Raw genomic sequence first — 18,138 nt, 5'->3', positions numbered from 1 at the left:
GCCCGGCTAATTTTTGTATTTTTAGTAGCGATGGAGTTTCACCATGTTGGCCAGGCTGGTCTCGAACTCCTGACCTCAGGTGATCCACCAGCCTCGGCCTCCCAAAGTGCTGGGATTACAGCCATGAGCCACTGCACCCGGCCTCAGTTCCTAATTTATAAACTGATGAAGTCCCAAATGCTATAACTTCATATCACTTTAATTTTTAGCAATCCATCTAAATTGAAAAGACTATATTGACATTTCCGTGATTTACTAATAGCCAAAAATCATATCGCTTTTGATCCTGAAAAAAAATCAACAGGCCTTGGGATATTGACACAGAAAAAAAATTGTAATTAACTTCCAAATTGTCAAAATTTCTTATGCTCCTCTAGTATCTCAGTGCTCTAAGAATGCCATAATAAATCATTTTGTTTAATGTATCCTTATGAGTTTTTCTAGTGAAGACCGGAAAACCTGCTACACAAATTATAGAAGAGTTATAACACTAATAAATCAGTTTTGTTGGGACTAAAGTTCAGTTCTCAAAAGGTAAGTTAAAGAAGTCCCTTCCAGTGAGACACAATTTGCCAACACCCATAAAAACACAAACTCTTTCCTTCGAGGATTTAGATATGAATTTAATTACAAAACCTATTTTTCACCTAGGTATTTATTTAACGTGAGTAAGTGAATGTGTATGGACATGTATTTACAACCAATATATAACATTAATTTATGTGTAACATTTATATGTGTATGCATATGAATATATAATTGGTCATATTTAGATTTTAAATCCTTAATAGGTAGAGACTACATTATACATATTATAAGTATTTAATATGTGTGTGACAGAGAAACAAGTAAGTCACAGAGATGGCTGAGAACAGTAACCTCTGATACTCAAATAGATAGAGCATAAATATTCTCACACCTGTGTATTTCCAAAGGAACCTTTATTTCTACTAACTGTCATTTCGTGAATTCTACTTCATCTTCGTAAAATATATAGTTGGCCTATTATATAGATGTATATTTTTAAAACTTGTAAGTATTACAACCCCACAGAAATCATTATAACTGTCTAATATTTTTTCTAAAAATAGGGCCTACTGTATTTTATATTTTAATAAAACAGATATTTTTCAACTTTTCTCTCTGCTAGTCCTTATCCCCATAATGCCTAATAAAAACTGGCATTTAGATACAGATTGTACATTATGCAGAAGATAACAGATGAGCTTATCAGCTGTTTTACAATTACAAGGGTAAATTTATTGATAAAACTGTGCAACATGAACTAACCTGACTCTTGTCAGTAACATGTGACAATATCAGTTTTCTGACTAGCTACCTGTTTGTAGTGCTCCTTAAACTGCAATGAAACAAATGACTTCTGTAACATTAAAACAATGGGCATTGGTTAAAAGGCTCAGAAACTATTTCTTTTCCACAAACTTACAAAAGGCTTGTTTTAAATTTAGTGTTTTAACCTCAAATATATTTTTCTTACAACTTCTTTAGTAATATTTGCACCAAAATGTACTTATTGTGCCATCTTCAGGGCGTTTTTAGGAAACAGCTCCATGAAGTAAATTAGAAATTACTTTCCTTGGTGGGGTTTTTAAATTATTACTTTAAAGCTATAGAAGGTTTTGTTTATGTATAGTTATTTTGTTTTAAAATATTAGCTAAAATCTATAAAGCAAAATAATTTAAGCTTTAATGTAGATGAGAATGTAGACATCAAAATGTATATATGTAAATATATACACCTACAGACATACATTTTTTAAAGTTCTTTACAATTTCCAAAGCACTCACATATTATCTTATTTAGTATTTACAGTGTTCCTCTGAGGTGTTACAGCAGAAACTTGTATATCCTTTTAAAAATGAGAAAGCTCTTATTTAAAGACATGAATTACTGTTCAAAGTTTCAAAGACTGAATTATATAGCCAAGATTCAAGACTACATCTTTTTACTACAAGTAAAAAATTATTTCTACTATTATAGTGATATATAATATCCTTAAAATCAATGATGAAAATTATACATAATTTTTAATTACTTTTGTTCAATAATTGTTAAAACATCTATACTGAAAGTTGGAATAATTCCTGGATATGGTGACTATATATCAGAAAATCAGACATTTAAATATGTAGCTCAATTCTTTTATCATTTCTGAACTTTATTTAACTAAGAAATCTATAGTGAAACAAGGACATATTTGACCAATGGAAAATTATGGTAGAATTACACAAATCAATCCACAGATGAATACGATACAAATGAATTGCTCATGTGGTAAAACCAGACTATACAGCAAATACAAATCTGCTGTTCTTAGACCACTAAGAAGCCCTAGAGAAAACCAACACGATTCTCTAGCGTCATTTGGGGTAACCATCTATTCCGATTTGCCCGAGACTATAGTAATTACCAGTAGAGCACCTTTTCGCATTCTAATGTGTACCAGTTTGAACAACAAATTAACAGATCACTTTCAGTGACATATTTGATCCAATGGTACTAATAACGACCTAAACACAGAATGTAAAATAAGTATGACAGACATAGTGAAAGGATTCACCTTCTTAGAAATCCATTCATTTTACATGCATCTGGAAAACACATTAGAAGACACAGTTTCCAATCATAGCTTTGTGTCTTACCAAGCTGGTGAATTTATGTATCTGTCTCTAACAGAAACTCTCCAAGCTTCTGTTTCCTTGTACGAGGATGATAATACCTTTTCCTCAAGGTTTTTGTTAAGTACTAAAATAACCTTGTGAAATCTACTAGAACTATGCCTAGCAGCCAGGACTTTATAAACAAATGTTCATTATTAATCTGTAAGTCTCTTAAGTTCCGAGATATGGCCTGGACATGAAAAATATCCAACCAGTACTTTTATTGAGTGAATTTTAAGTGACAAGGAAGGAATTACCTTAACATGAAGAGATTTTTATAACCTGGTCAAATTCATCTATTATTTAAGATTAACAATTCTCAAAAAATAAACCAACAGAATATGGCCCGCTCTGGTATGGAAGAATAGCAGAAAACTCCACTGGATGCTAATTGACTTTGGGAATTCCTGATTCATGAACTTCTCTAGTGAGAATATCTTTTCCTAGAACTGAAGTTCCTAAACTTAGAGGTTACAAGCCCAGTTTGAAAGCTTGATAGCAGCTACGATTCTGTCCCTAAAAACAATCTCCAGTCATATGTCATCTAGTGACAGGGATATGATCTGAGAAATGCCTCATTAGACACTTCATGGTTGTGCAGACATCATAGAGGGCACTTACATCAACCCAGGTGGTATAATAGCCTACGACACCCCAAGGTTATATGGTAGAGCCTATTGTTTCTAGGCTATATGCCCATACAGCACATTACTGAATACCAATTGAAACATAATGGCCATATGTGTACTTAAACATAACTAAACATAGAAAAGGTAGAGTGTAAATACAAGATTCTAATCTTTTGGGACTACCGTCATATATGTGGTTCATTGGTGCTGGAAACACAGTTATGCAGCACGTGACTGTATGTATAAAGAAATAAAATATATGTATATGCATACTATATATACATATATAGGTGCACACATATGTATATATACATATATAGTCTGTACATCCATATATAAAACATACATAAGCACAAATATATGTACAATTTCAAGAGATTTATGAAAACTCTAAAGCCCATATCATAGGTTTTTGGTTAAGAATCCCTAACCTAGAATAATGGCACTCTCTTTGTTGATTCTATAATACATGTATATTATAGATATTAAATGATAAGAAATTACTACTTAATGAAGTGATACTTAACCTTACTGAGTATTCTGATACATCTTACTCTGTTCCATACTAGTCTGTTCCATTTTATTATATTCTATACTATGCTGTTCTGATTTTTAAAAAACAAATAAAGCTAGTTTAATCAACTACTGTATACTGTCAGATTTCATGCTCCAAGATTGGAAAACACTGCTGTAGAGTATGACAGCAGCTGCTTCAGGGCTTGTACTACAGAAGGAAAGATAATGCTATAGCTGTTAGTAACCTAAGGGAGGCAGCCCTTAGTGGGGAAAGTGTAGAGAACAATAGTGCTACAGAAACAGGAGAAATCAAAGCCCTCAGACCTCCTCCTGCTTGCCTAGAGACGTCTGGTGCACTTTCAAGGAGATATCATCCCCTACAAAGCTGTTCCTGGTGTTTATTTTAAGTAGACTAATTTGCATTTGCATAAAAATGAATGGTAGATGAGGAAAACATGAGATCTGCACAATGCTACAGTTCTTTGAAATAAAAGAATCTTGATACTGCTTGTAAGGAAAAGTGGTTCCTTAGCAAAAAACGTAAATTAAGTAGAAAAAGAAAGTGTAATTCAACAGCAGATTTATGCATTTACTTATATTGACCCTGTTTCCAAAATGATTTGAGATGACTTCAAAAGGAATTAAGGATTTTTTTCAAATTAATTTGGAATTAAGTGCATTAGTGATCAAACACTTAGAATCATAGAAGAGTAGTTTCAGTGGTAACTCTGGTGTGCACAAGAATAATGGACTGCTGGGTCCAAGGTCCTTAGACTCAAACAGCAGGTTCTAACTTTGGTGGAGGCAACCCATAGTCATCAGAGCTACTAACCATCTGAATGTAAGAGACAGTTGGGATGATCTTTGCTGTTGTTGCTGTGAGCAAAAAGAAGACGAATCACACATAAAGGTTAAGCAAGTAATACTTGTAGTTAGATTCATATTTCAGTATAGAAATAGACATGGAGAAAACACTGTTCCTGGTGGTTGGAATACATCAGGGAACAGGACAGGCAAAAATACCTACCCATGGAATTTGCAAGTTAGAATGGGAAATTGACAATAAACAACACACATGACAAATAAGCAATTTGTATTATCTATTAAAAGATGATCAGTGCTATAGAAAAAATAGAGCAGGGAAAGGAAGATCAGGAAAGCAGGGATGGAGATAGCATGGGTGGCATTTGAGAAATGATGCAGGAATAGAAAAGAACGGTTTAAAACAGATGCAAAGAAAAAAGGCTTTTCAGAAGTTTTGTCACATAGATAATTCAGATCTTTTTGATGTACCTATGTCACCAGTGCAGCTGTCCAGGCTTTTTTTGCGTATGAGTGTGTGCAAATTACAGCTTGTGGTGAGTTTTAAATAAATGAGCTTACTTTGTTTAAAAAAATAACCCTGAAAGTCTCAATTTCATCCAAAAAAAAAACCCTCCAATAAACATTATTTTAATGCATCAAATAAAAGGTTTGAGTTAAAAAGCAATTTGGGAAAGTTTTATGAATGTTATTTTGGGAAAGAATATTAATACCATTTTCTGATAATCTATGGCATCAAAACATTATGAAACAGAATCACAGTTTATTAAAGGCTATGTAATGCTTACTTTATTGTTAAGCTCCACATGTTCCAGCAACAATATCTAGTCACTAGAAAATGGTTTAAATTCATGTCTATAGATTAAAAAAATGAGTTTGTATCTAATGCTTTGAGTCAGGAAATGTAATGGTAAGTTTCAACTGCCAGCTGTACTAAAATTATAAAATACTTCTGAAAAATAGTAGATCACTTTTTGAACATTAAAAAATCTGGATTAATAACCTATATCATCTGATTGTGTATATTTTCACCAATGTTTTCATTTGATTTATATAAGCAAACAGGACTATTTGAAGTAGCTCACCACTGTAACCTTAAAAAATTAAAGGACACTCTGTGGCATTGCTTACATCCATAATTCTCAAAAATGTTCCTGATGGCCTTTATATTAAAAGGTGCCAGTATATCATATATCATGAATACTGCAGTCAAGGGGAAAAGATATAAGAAAGAATTTTTCATGTGAAAGTTGAGTTTGAAAGCATGAGAAAGAAGTAGAGTATGGGGTATGCCTGGGCATCCATATGTGTGTGTATGGACCTATTAATCAAATACGTATCCTACAGACCCATTAATCAAATACATATCCTACAGACCTATTAATCAAATACATATCTATTAATCATCGTGCTCATTTTTAAACCGTTTTCATTTGATCTGTTATAGCAGACTGGTTCCTACCACTTAGAGTTCTGGCAGTTGACATGAATGTATGTCTGTAAAATCTCTACAACTAAACATGATTTTATCTACAATACATCCTTCACTTGGTTGTTGTCCTTGAGAGTTTATAGTCAAATTCACAGTTGTAGTCTTGAGACCTAAGCTCAGCCCTATTCCCCTTGTTGGTGTTTCTCTCAGAGTTTTAGAATTATAGTTTCCACCATTTCATTCAGAGGTTTATGTACTTTTCCCTGTGCTTCTCCTTGAGTATGAGAAGATGATGTTGCAGGTAGCATACACCAAGTAGGAACTGCATGCCTGTATAAACATCAGCTTCGTGGAAAACCTGTTTTGGTGGCTAGGGCTGAAACAATGATTTTATTCTCCAAGCCTTGTTTCCTTTTCCTCTATGCAATTAGCTACATTATATTGCCCATGCTCACTTACCATTACATGGGGCCACGTAACTGGGTCCCCAGATAAACGTGGGCAGAAGTAGTGTTGGCTACATTCAGATCTTCCAGCTTCACTCTCTAGTCCCTCGTCTATAGACAACTTCAGAGCCTAAGAGCCACTAGCTGAACAGAGGTGCCGAGTTTGCTTAATGCATGAAGTTCTGGCACCTCTGCCTGAACTTAACTGTCACCTGAATCATCAGACTGGAATGTCTGTGATAAATATATTCTTAACTTGGCGAGCCACAGAAATTTTGGGTTGTTTGTTTCAGCATCAAATATAATTTACTGTGAGGTTGTTTGTTTCAGCATCAAATATAATTTACTGTGACTCGTACAGATTCTGAGGATTAACGAGAGGAGATTCTGCTGTACTTTTCAAACTTATTTTTCTGAGCCCACTTTCCTCTAGAAAAAGTTGAGATCGCGGACATTATTTTATAAACAAGTAACCGAACATGAGGGAAAAGGGTTCAGAGGACAAGGAAGACTCCAGAAAAAGAGACTTCTTTCAGATTTTAAAAGATAGATATCATATGTAAATATGTAAATTTAATCCTGAATAAGGCCTTAGAAAATCTCTTATTTTTCCTGGTTTCTTTACAAAAATGAAAATAGATGGGCTCACTAAAATATGTAAAAGTAATGTACCGCAGCATCTCATCTCATTTCTGGCAAATGTTTGTCACCTTCATTTTGGGGGGGTATATTTAGAGGAACTCAAGCCTGCAAAGAATTGGGCCGCAAAAAAAAGTGGGGGAGAGGAAAAGAAGAATTGGGAAGGAAGTGAGAATACTGTGATAATTCTTTGAATTTAAAGGGCATAATCAAAATCCTCATCCATAAGCAGCCTCAGCCATTTGCCCAAGTATTTAATATAAATATGATTCTTTTCCAAACATGCCATGGCGGGAATTGGATGAAGCACTGATATAAAAAACCGATTCCTTGGCAGAGCTGCAGTAAGTACAACATGATCCCTATCTGATTATGAGAAAGAAAGAAGTGCAATCTATTTCCTTAAAATAGAGTTGAGAAACAAGCAGCTTGTGTCTTCCCAAAAGTTAATGAATCTCAGTCTTTGAAGCAATGACTCATCAGCAAAGACACAGTCACATTTATGGTTAACATAAATGCCTATCCACTCAATGTATGTTTTAATCCAGGGATTGGGAAACTATATCCTTTAGGCCAAATCCAGTACCCAGCCTGTTTGTATAAAGAAAGTTTTATTAGAACACATCCTTGGGAGGCTGAGGTGGGTGGATCACAAGGTCTGGAGATCAAGACCATCCTGGCTAATACAGTGAAACCCCGTCTCTACTAAAAATAGAAAAAATTAGCCTGGCGTGGTGGTGGGTGCCTGTAATCCCAGCTACTCCGGAGGCTGAGGCAGGAGAATCGCTTGAACCCAGGAGGCAGAGCTTGCAGTGAGCCGAGATCGCGCCATTGCACTCCAGCCTGGGTGACAGAGTGAGACTCCATCTCAAAAAAAAAAAAAAAAAAAAAAAAAGAACACATCCATGTCTATTCATTTATGCACTGCTGGTGGAAGATTTCTCAGTACTACAAAAGTTAGGTAGCTGGGACAGAGATCATATGGCCTGCAAAGCCTTAAATATTTACTATCTGGTCCTTTACAGAAGAAATTTGCCAACCCATTTTAATCCATCAGGATCTAAGTCCTCAATTTCATATTTATATATCCAGGTCATTCCAATTTAAATATTTGTATTTTGGTCTTTAGTTTCAACACAAAGACTTAAAGATAGTATTTTAAAAATTTAATTATTTTATAAACAATCATTATGTGTTAATGAAAAATAAAACAAAAAACTATTTGAACCTCATTAGCAATAAAGAAATACAATTTATAACAGTGTGATAATAAGATAATTCTTCACCTATTAGCTACAATTTTTTAGATTTAATTTTTTAAGGAAAATTTCATAGTACAAAGATTAAACATAGGTCACTTCTGTGGTTTCAATGAGTCCCCCAAAGTTCATGTGTTGTAAACATAATCCACAATGCAACAGAGTTGAGAGATGGAACCTTTAAGAGGTGATCAGGTCATGAGGGCTCTACCCTCCTAAAAGGATTAATGTCATTATTGAGAGACTGGCTTATTTATAAAAGGATGAGTTCAGACCCCTTCTCTCACTCTCTCAAGTGCCTGCGAGTGCCTGCTCTCTCTCTCTTCCTCCTTCTTGCACATGTCGTCCCTTCTGCCATGTTATGACACAGCAAGAAGGCCCCACAAGATGCCTGCCCCTTGATCTGGGACTTACCAGCCTCCAGAACTGTAAGCTAAATAAATGTCTGTTCATTAAAAATTACCCAGTCTGTGGTATTCTATTGTAGCAGCACACAATTAAGGTCCATCATCATATGCTCTGATATTTCAAAACAAATCATTTCTACTATACTAAATACCCAGGAGATTGATGAAGATTAGCAAACTTTGGTTTGCGATAACAAAAAAGTAATACACACATTGAAAATAAAATTTGCTGACCATTAGAAACAAGTGTCAGGTTGAGTCATTGATCTCTAGTGAAATGAACACTACTTTTTATTTAACCCATTTCAACAGCTTTTATGCGAACTAAGAAACACGTGGGGTTTCTTAAGACTAAATAATACACTTCGTGAAAATATTGCCTCAGTTTAATCCCACAAAACAGGTGAGAAAACACACCTGTGTATTTATTGGTGCTAATTCCTCAGTGAATTTTGTCTTCTGTTCATTTCTGTTTGCTTTAGTTTGGGCTTTTACTTGGTTTAAGCCTTTCTTTTTTTAATTAAGAAACATTTTAATTCTGTAAAGTCATTGAAGGCTGGATGAACATCTCACCTATCTTTACTTTATAAAGTAATACTTTACGCACTTCACTTATACTTTACACAGTGCCTGGTACAAAAAAGAAACTCAATACATTTTTGTTGCGTAAACGGTGCAATTAACGAATGCTTCAAATAATAAAAATAATTTATTTTACATCTGAATTCAAAATACTTATGAATTTGATAAAGTCCCATTTTAACCTTATAATTTTTAGTGCTGAATATTTTGGAAATATGATATACTTGTGGAAAAAGTGCTAATAATAGCTTACTATTCAAAATTGTCAAGTTAGTTATGCTTAGCTGAATTTTTTAGTGAACTGATTTATAAATTTTACTGGGTTAATGTACATACTACTGGCACAACTTCTCATTCAAATATTCATCTACCTGCTTAGATTTAATATTTTCATGTATCACTTTTGATTATGCAAAATAATCAACCGAATTTGGTAGTTCACTAGGCTAAAAAGAAAACAAAGTAACTAGATCACTTAATATTTTCTATTCTCATTTAAAAATAAGTATCTAAATTTTTAAAAGAAAGAAAAATAGGCCAGGCATGGTGGCTCACGCCTGTAATCCCAGCACTTTAAGAGGCCGAGGCGGGTGGATCACCTGAGGTCAGGAGTTCGAGACCAGCCTGACCACCATGGAGAAACCCCACCTCTACTAAAAATACAAAAAATTAGCCAGGCATGGTGGTGCATGCCTGCAATCCCAGCTACTCAAGAAGCTGAGGTAGGAGAATTGCTTGAACCCGGGGGCAGAGGTTGCAGTGAGCCGAGATCACACCATGGCACTCCAGCCTGGGCAACAAGAGTGAAACTCCATCTCAAAAAAATTAATTAATTAATTAATTAATTTAATTAAGAAAAATAAGGCTCCTGAAAAGCAGCAGAGTAGATTTCTATGAATAAACTTTTTTTATTTTCCCATATTATCAAAATCACAATTTATAAAACAGTGGTGGCATCCAAATTCCTTTTTTTTTAAGTCTTCAGGTTATCAATGTATTTCAATTAGGTATTATGTGAATGAGGGTGAATTGAGAGTAGATAACGATATCATGGAGGAGGGAGAAGCGAGTGCACCCAGCCACCCATCAGCATTGCACTATATTTAATGGATTATATTTATCCTTTTCCCTCACACTAAACAAGAATATGTTTGTTTTAACATTTACAAATGGGAAATAAAGAAATTTTTACAAGTACATCTTATACTAGCGTTCAAATATTGAAAGACTGTACTGAATTCTCAGTCACTGCTGAATAAATCAAGCTCTGTTGTATTCAGGTAAACTTTCTGTCCCCAAAGAGCATGATCTCTCTGCTTCTCATTGCCTCTCAAGAAAATTCTGTTAGTAAATGCTAAAGGGAACCCTTTTTAGTTTTGCTGATGTCACACCTGAATAATCACAGAGTCACTTTCTTAATTGTGATATTTGATAAATATGCTTCTTTCCTCCAAGAGCCGTTAATATAGTAAAAAATGTTTGTACAGAATTGAAATAGATATTAAAAGTTGCTTAAGATCAAATGAAAAATATGTTACTTAAAGACATATAAAAATGCTGATGCAATCCAACTGGAACCTAATTTAATTGAGTTCTTGATTTGAAAAGCAATTTTCTATCAGGAGCTACCATTATTCAAAAACTAATTTCACATCATTAAGGAACTTCTACCATTTTCTTTCCTAAGATGTTGATGGCTAGGAAAAGCAGAAAGGAACTGTCACTACTACTGAGAACATATTTGTTCAAACAAAGTTTTGTTACATCTGATAAAAGGCTGTAGCTGAAGAGATTTTTATTAACTTCAAAAAGTGTCACTTTTTCCTAACAAAGACACCAGAACCACCAATTAGTTCTTCCAAATATAGTCAATGTGCTATGAGGGAGTTCTGGAAGTATGTAAGCAATGATGATGGTAACCAGTGGGGGAGGTAGTTAGAAAATCTACCTGGGAATACTTCTCAGGCAGGTTTCTGACATCGCTGGTTTAGAGTTTGGGTAACAAGCCTGACAGGACAGGAGATCATGGTCTATAGATTATTTATTCAGCATGTGATCACTAGCTTTAGCAAAAGAGGGGGGAAAAGCCAAAGAGTTTGAAGTTTAGATAAAGTTTAGAAGAGAAAGTGGGCCAAAGAGCTATTACTGCTGTCAAAAAAGCCAAGCATGCTGCTAAAACTGTGGCAAAGGCTGAGTATCTGTGGGGCTGGATGGAGGATCTGAAATCCTTTGAACAGCAAATGGCTCTGAGCATTATTCCACATATTTGCTTCCCCAACCGAAAGTTTGGGGAAGATTCATATTAGGCATTTGTCCAACAATGCAATGTTTTTGCAAAGTCAAAGCTATTTGGCAAGCATGGTTATCTGGGGAAGGAATTTGGAACAACCCTATATGCTGTATACCTTGTAAATGCTGTTATCAACAGCAAAGGAGAAATGTTCATTTTCCTGAGCATAGCTTAAAAATAAATAAATAAATAAAGATGTGGGGGAAGGAGCTCATTCTTCCAAAGGCCGTTGTCAGAGAAGCAAAAAACCAAAAAAAGAAAAAAAAAAAAAACCTCTGTCAAAACACAGCTAGTTCAAAAGAATTCAGGTTATTTGTAAAACACCGATCATGAGTTTATAACAACATTTACATTCACACACTGTTGATTAAACTTGAGAATTTAAAAAGCATTTTACATTATAGAGTCATCTCAAATATGAAATCATCGCTGTTTCAACTGTTCTTGTTATAATCTACAGGACCGAGGTTTAAATAATCCCGGCTCTAGCAGAGAACTAAACATCTCACAGAACAGTAATGCAGACATTTGAAATGCCATGTATTCTTCAGCTTTTGTGGTTTTGAACTTTTCAACCATGGTCCCAGTGCTATATTTTCATAATACACAGGCATGGAAATATTCACTAAGTCACGGCAGTGGTGTTATTAAATGTTCAAAGCATATATTTCCCCAGATTCCTCTGATGCTGCTGTTCTAAAGGTCATGGTAGTCCCCCAGATGTACAATGCTAGAATGGTCTGCATTCACTTCATATGCTAAAATAAAACAAGACTTAAAATAAAAGAATAAAAGACCAAGAGGGTGAAACGTAAAAAAATAAATAAATAAACGTCAAGTCTAACCTGATGTCTAAGTGCTTCCAGTAATGATTAAACTTTCTTAAAACCAATTAACTAGAAAATGACTACTCTATAGTCACTGGCCAGAATTGCAATGCCATTCTCAAGCACAAAGTAAAATGCACCAGATACAACTAGCTGGTGATTTATACGTCACCCACACTTTAAAAATATCCCTGAATGCTTCAGAAATATTACGATGTGTCTTAAATACCATTTACAAAAGATGAGGAATAGGTACCAAAGTATAAGAACACAGGTATGAAACATATCGAGTGCCTATATTCATAGAGATGTTCCTGAATTAAATACTGTAAATGAAATTGTCAGTATAAAATTCCCGTTATGCTCTAGTGTGCTACCATTATTATTATTATTATTATTATTATTATTATTATTATTATTTGAGACGGAGTTTTGCTCTGTCGTCCAGGCTGGAGTGCAGTGGCGCGATCTCGGCTCACTGCAAACTCCGCCTCCCAGGTTGACGCCATTCTCCTGCCTCAGCCTCCCGAGTAGCTGGGACTACAGGCGCCCGCAACCACGCCCGGCTAATTTTTTGTATTTTTACTAGAGGCAGGGTTTCACCATGTTAGCCAGGATGGTCTCGATCTCCTGACCTCGTGATCCGCCCGCCTCGTCCTCTCAGAGTGCTGGGATTACAGCCGTGAGCCACCGCGCCCGGCCGTGCTACCAGTATTTTTAAACCAACATTTGCTCGTTGCTATAAGAAGGTGTATTCACATTTACTGTCCTAAGTCAATGTCTTGGTACACAGTGCATCCTTTCATTCTCTGGCTTTACAGAGCACACAATGCAGTCTCAGCCTAACTTCTCTTTTGTCTGATTTGCAAGTCCATTAATTTGTTTGGAAAATATTTGAACAGCCAAGCATACTTCAGGAATCTCAGAGATCCTTTTTAAGCCATTTGATTAGAATACCAGAGGAAATAAATTACTTAAAACTAATCTAAATGAAAGGTCATAAGAAGAACTGAAACAAGTTTGGGGCAATTGTTGGTTAACTTAAGATTCCTGAGATGGATCGTTACGTTAGCAGAAAAATACTGAACTTTAACTCTTTGAGAACCTGATTTGCACCTATCTCCTACAAAAATTCAAAGTTATTTCCATCCTCCAGCCATCTCTCTTCTCTGCTCAAAGTCTGTTGTTACCTGTTGTTACCTCATTGCATTTTCCACTCAATTGAACCATGATTTTCTGAATTTTTTAACCTGTTTCTGACTTTCATTTGGTCTTTTGTTGATTACCTCATGTTCCTTCATTCTTTAGACTTTATCTGATTCATTCAAAGAACTTTGCTCCAAGTCTGTTAACATGTTTTCATTCCCAACTCTTTCTCCACATCTTCCACAGTAATAAAAATTTTAGCTGGGCCCAGAGAAACAAAGAATAAGACCATATTTTCAAGTCTCCTTGCATTTATGTATAATCATGTGACTATGTTTTGGCCAATAAAATGTAAATACAATTATTACTTAGCAGTTTTCTAAACCCTTCTGAAAAAACAACTGATGTGTTGTTTCACCATCTCTTCCTCCATACTACTGCCTGGAACCATCTTAAACCATACCATCACATACAGCTGAGAAACAGCGTAGAAAGAGCTTCAGTCCTGAACGTTGTGAAGGTCTATACTGAGCATGGACAATTCATTTGGGTGAGGGAGACATAAACTTCTCCTTTGTTTTAAGCCATTTTCTCTTGGTCTTTCTGACACATATAGCTGATGTAATTCTAATGCATAAGTATTTAGGCAAAGTTTCTAGGGCTGGGTTATTGTTTGTGTTTCCTCATTCACTCTCTGTAGTTTGTTTCTACATCCTTTGCCATTTTCCCACAACTTTCCTGTGCTTCTACAGGAGGAGTAGATGATCCTGTCTGACGCATTGACTTTGGACTTTGGCCAACGGAATGAGAGGACATATGCCCTTTCTGCATCCAAGCAGAAGCTTAATGTGGTTGCAACGGGCTTAGCAGGGCTTGTATTCCTGCTTCTCTACCGTGAGCACAGCATTAGCCACATGGAGGCTCCTCCAGCACCTGAGTCTCAGAATGAGAAGATGTATAGAGACAAGCAGGCAAAAATAAGTGTTTGAGGTAAGCCACTGAGATTTTGATGTTTTTTGTTAGCAAAAGCTAATACATAAAATAAAAGCTAATAAAAGCTAATACTAGTTAAATAATTAAAAGATTCAAATAAAAAACAAAGCTTCAATGGCAACAAAAGCCGAAAGTGACAAATTGGATCTAATTAAACTAAAGAGCTTCTGCACAGCAAAAGAAACTACCATCAGAGTGAACAGGCAACCTACAGAATGGGAGATAATTTTTGCAATCTAATCATCTGACAAAGGGCTAATATCCAGAATCTACAAAGAACTCAAACAAATTTACAAGAAAAAAACAACCCCATCAAAAAGTGGACAAAGGATATGAACAGACACTTCTCAAAAGAAGACATTTATGCAGCCAACAGACACATGATCATCACTCATCATCACTGGCCATCAGAGAAATGCAAATCAAAACCACAATGAGATACCATCTCACACCAGTTAGAATGGCGATCATTAAAAAGTCAGGAAAAAACAGGTGCTGGAGAGGATGTGGAGAAATAGGAACACTTTTACACTGTTGGTGGGACTGTAAACTAGTTCAACCATTGTGGAAGTCAGTGTGGCGATTCCTCAAGGATCTAGAACTAGAAATACCATTTGACCCAGCCATCCCATTACTGGGTATATACCCAAAGTATTATAAATCATGCTACTATAAAGACACATGCACACGTATGTTTATTGCGGCACTATTCACAATAGCAAAGACTTGGAACCAACCCAAATGTCCAACAATGATAGACTGGATTAAGAAAATGTGGCACATATACACCATGGAATACTATGCAGCCATAAAAAATGATGAGTTCATGTCCTTTGTAGGGACATGGATGAAGCTGGAAACCATCATTCTCAGCAAACTATCGCAAGAACAAAAAACCAAACTCTGCATGTTCTCACTCATAGGTGGGAAATGAACAATGAGAACACATGGACACAGGAAGGGGAACATTACACATGGGGGCCTATCGTGGGGTGAGGGGAGAGGGAAGGGAAAGCATTAGGAGATATACCTAATGTAAATGACGAGTTAATGGGTGCAGCACACCAACATGGCACATGTATACATATGTAACAAACCTGCATGTTGTGCACATGTACCCTATAACTTAAAGTATAATAATAAAACAAAACAAAACAAAACAAAAAACAAAGCTTCACAGACCAGCTTAAATATGGTTGGAAAAATGAGGCATGAATATTTACCTTTGGTAAAGCAGTAACACCATATTGCAGTAATCAAAACTGCACATGGTGTAACATAAGCTAGAAAATGAAATTTTTTATAGAAAGACCCAAAATAATCACAAGATCAAGGAAATGGACTTTATGATTGCTTATGAGCTTAAACACTTCATCCATCCTTAAACTTCACAAGTCAGGATAATTTTCCTTCCTTGCTTTGATAAAAAACTTGTACAAACCTCTATCATTTTCCTTTGTTTGTCAGATGACCATTATTTTTAATAGGTCTGCCTGGTTAAAAAATTTAAAGTCACTATTTAAAACCAAATTAGACAAATAGTGACTCCACCCATAAGACGAGGCTGGTATGGAGAGGACAGGGGATTATGGGTAGCATATCATTATGAACCCATTGAAACATGCAGTCCACAAATATAAGATAGTACTAATATAGCCTTTCTGTGACTAACATGCAGCCAAAACACATAGGAAAACAGGGATCAAAAAAGTAAATGATGTGTGTGTGTGTGTGTGTGTGTGCGTGTGTGTGTATTTCCTTGCTGTGTCAGCTAAGAGTCCTAGAAACAATGACACCCAGCAGCAATGAGCGTATAAAGCTCCTAGGTCTCTGTTTCTGATACCATCCTGAAACAAAAGGAACAAGGACTCCTTGGAGAAATGGTGGATTCTAGGCTTGGGGTAGGAAATATAGAAGAGAAGCCTACAGTATCCTTTAGTGCCATGAAGTAAGGAAGAACTAAAAAAAATTAAAACATGTGCATACATACACACACACACACACACACACACACACACACCCCCATACGGTGATGTGGTGTGTCAAAGGGACATATCAGCTAAAGCAGAGACCATTCAAGCAATAGCATAAAGTAGTATAGAATTATATCCCTAAGTATTACATACATGTCCATGAATTCATACTGTTAAAATGATGAAACAAATAAATCAATAGGAGAGAAGGGACAAATCTTTTATTCAGAAAATGCCAAGCAACTTATGTAGACACTCCACCTTCAAGGAGGTGGAACATGACTCCCTATTCCCTAAGTGAGAACTGCACTAATGACTTTTTTTCTAAAGGATGTAGTATAGAAAGGGGGAGTAGGCAGAGAAACTTCCCATTGGAGAAAATTGCCACACACTATTCTTAGTCAGGTAATCAATGGCAACATCAACAGTGATTGCTTCTGCTGACAGCATGTTTCCCTGATGTAATGTGATGAAAATGGCACATTACCTATGGTTTTCCTCCCCAAAACATTAGGAACATTTGACAGTCACAACTGAGGGACAGTCTATGAAGTACCTGGCCATAACCTTCAAAACTATGAAAGGCCATTAAAAACAAGGAAAGTGTAAGAAATTGTTACATCCAAGAGGAATTTAATGAGACATGAGAGCTAATATAATCCTGCATCCTGGATGGAATCTTTATACAGAAAAAAGGATACTAGGTAAACCCAAGGAAATATGAGTAAAATATAGACTTTTAAAATAATGTATCAATATCGGTCCATTAATTGTAACAAATGTACCATAACAATTTAAGATAAATAGGGAAAACTGGGGATGGGCTATATGTGAACTCTCTGTACTATCTTTATGATTTTTCTATAAATATAAAACTCTCCTAAAATGAGAAGTTTATTTTAAAAAGTAAATGAAGCTTTTGAATTTATTTTAATGGCAATATAATCTTCATATCTCACATTTTCTTGATTAAAATGGGAATTAAAAAAATCTTTTCAGGATACATTTATTTTATGGCCCATCCTACAGTATCAAAGTTACCAAAGCACTAACTACATTAAACTTAGAATGCAATTTCATAATTCCAAAGGCTTTACCATTTAAAAATATCTAGAGGTAATTTAAAAGTCATTATAAATTATATAGATTAAAAGCTATTTAAAAGGAATTAGATTCTTATTCATACGTTAAGCCTTGTTCTATAAATATATGAAGTCTTCTAGAAAAGCTGGCATTGTCTTTTAAATATGTGAATAAAATGTGGTAAAATTTATACTGTGACTAAACACAGAAGAAAAATCCAAATGTAACATTTGATCAGAATGGTTCTATATACAGTGATGAATCACTTAATGTTCTGAAAAGTGCAACATTAGGCAATTTAGTTGTTATGTGAACATCAAGACAACAAAAGTGTACTTACACAAATCTAGGTGGTATAGCCTAGTACACACCTAGGCTAAATGATACAGCCTTTTGCTCCTATGCTACAAGC

At 35.3% G+C, this 18,138-nt stretch overlaps 1 long non-coding RNA gene and 1 other non-coding gene across 6 annotated transcripts in view; both read right to left on the bottom strand.

Annotated features, from left to right (window-relative positions):
- Nucleotides 1-18,138, bottom strand: part of AGA-DT (AGA divergent transcript) — a 388,110-nt gene that overhangs the window by 252,151 nt on the left and 117,821 nt on the right. The window lies entirely within an intron of this gene.
- LOC112209093 (U7 small nuclear RNA) lies at nt 431-493 on the bottom strand. Its single transcript, XR_002943763.1, has one exon. It is a non-coding gene; the product is annotated as a U7 small nuclear RNA (small nuclear RNA).

The sequence above is a fragment of the Pan troglodytes genome, chromosome 3 (genome assembly GCF_028858775.2).
Source record: "Pan troglodytes isolate AG18354 chromosome 3, NHGRI_mPanTro3-v2.0_pri, whole genome shotgun sequence".
NCBI lineage: Eukaryota > Metazoa > Chordata > Mammalia > Primates > Hominidae > Pan > Pan troglodytes.
This window is presented reverse-complemented; position numbering and strand designations above follow the sequence as displayed.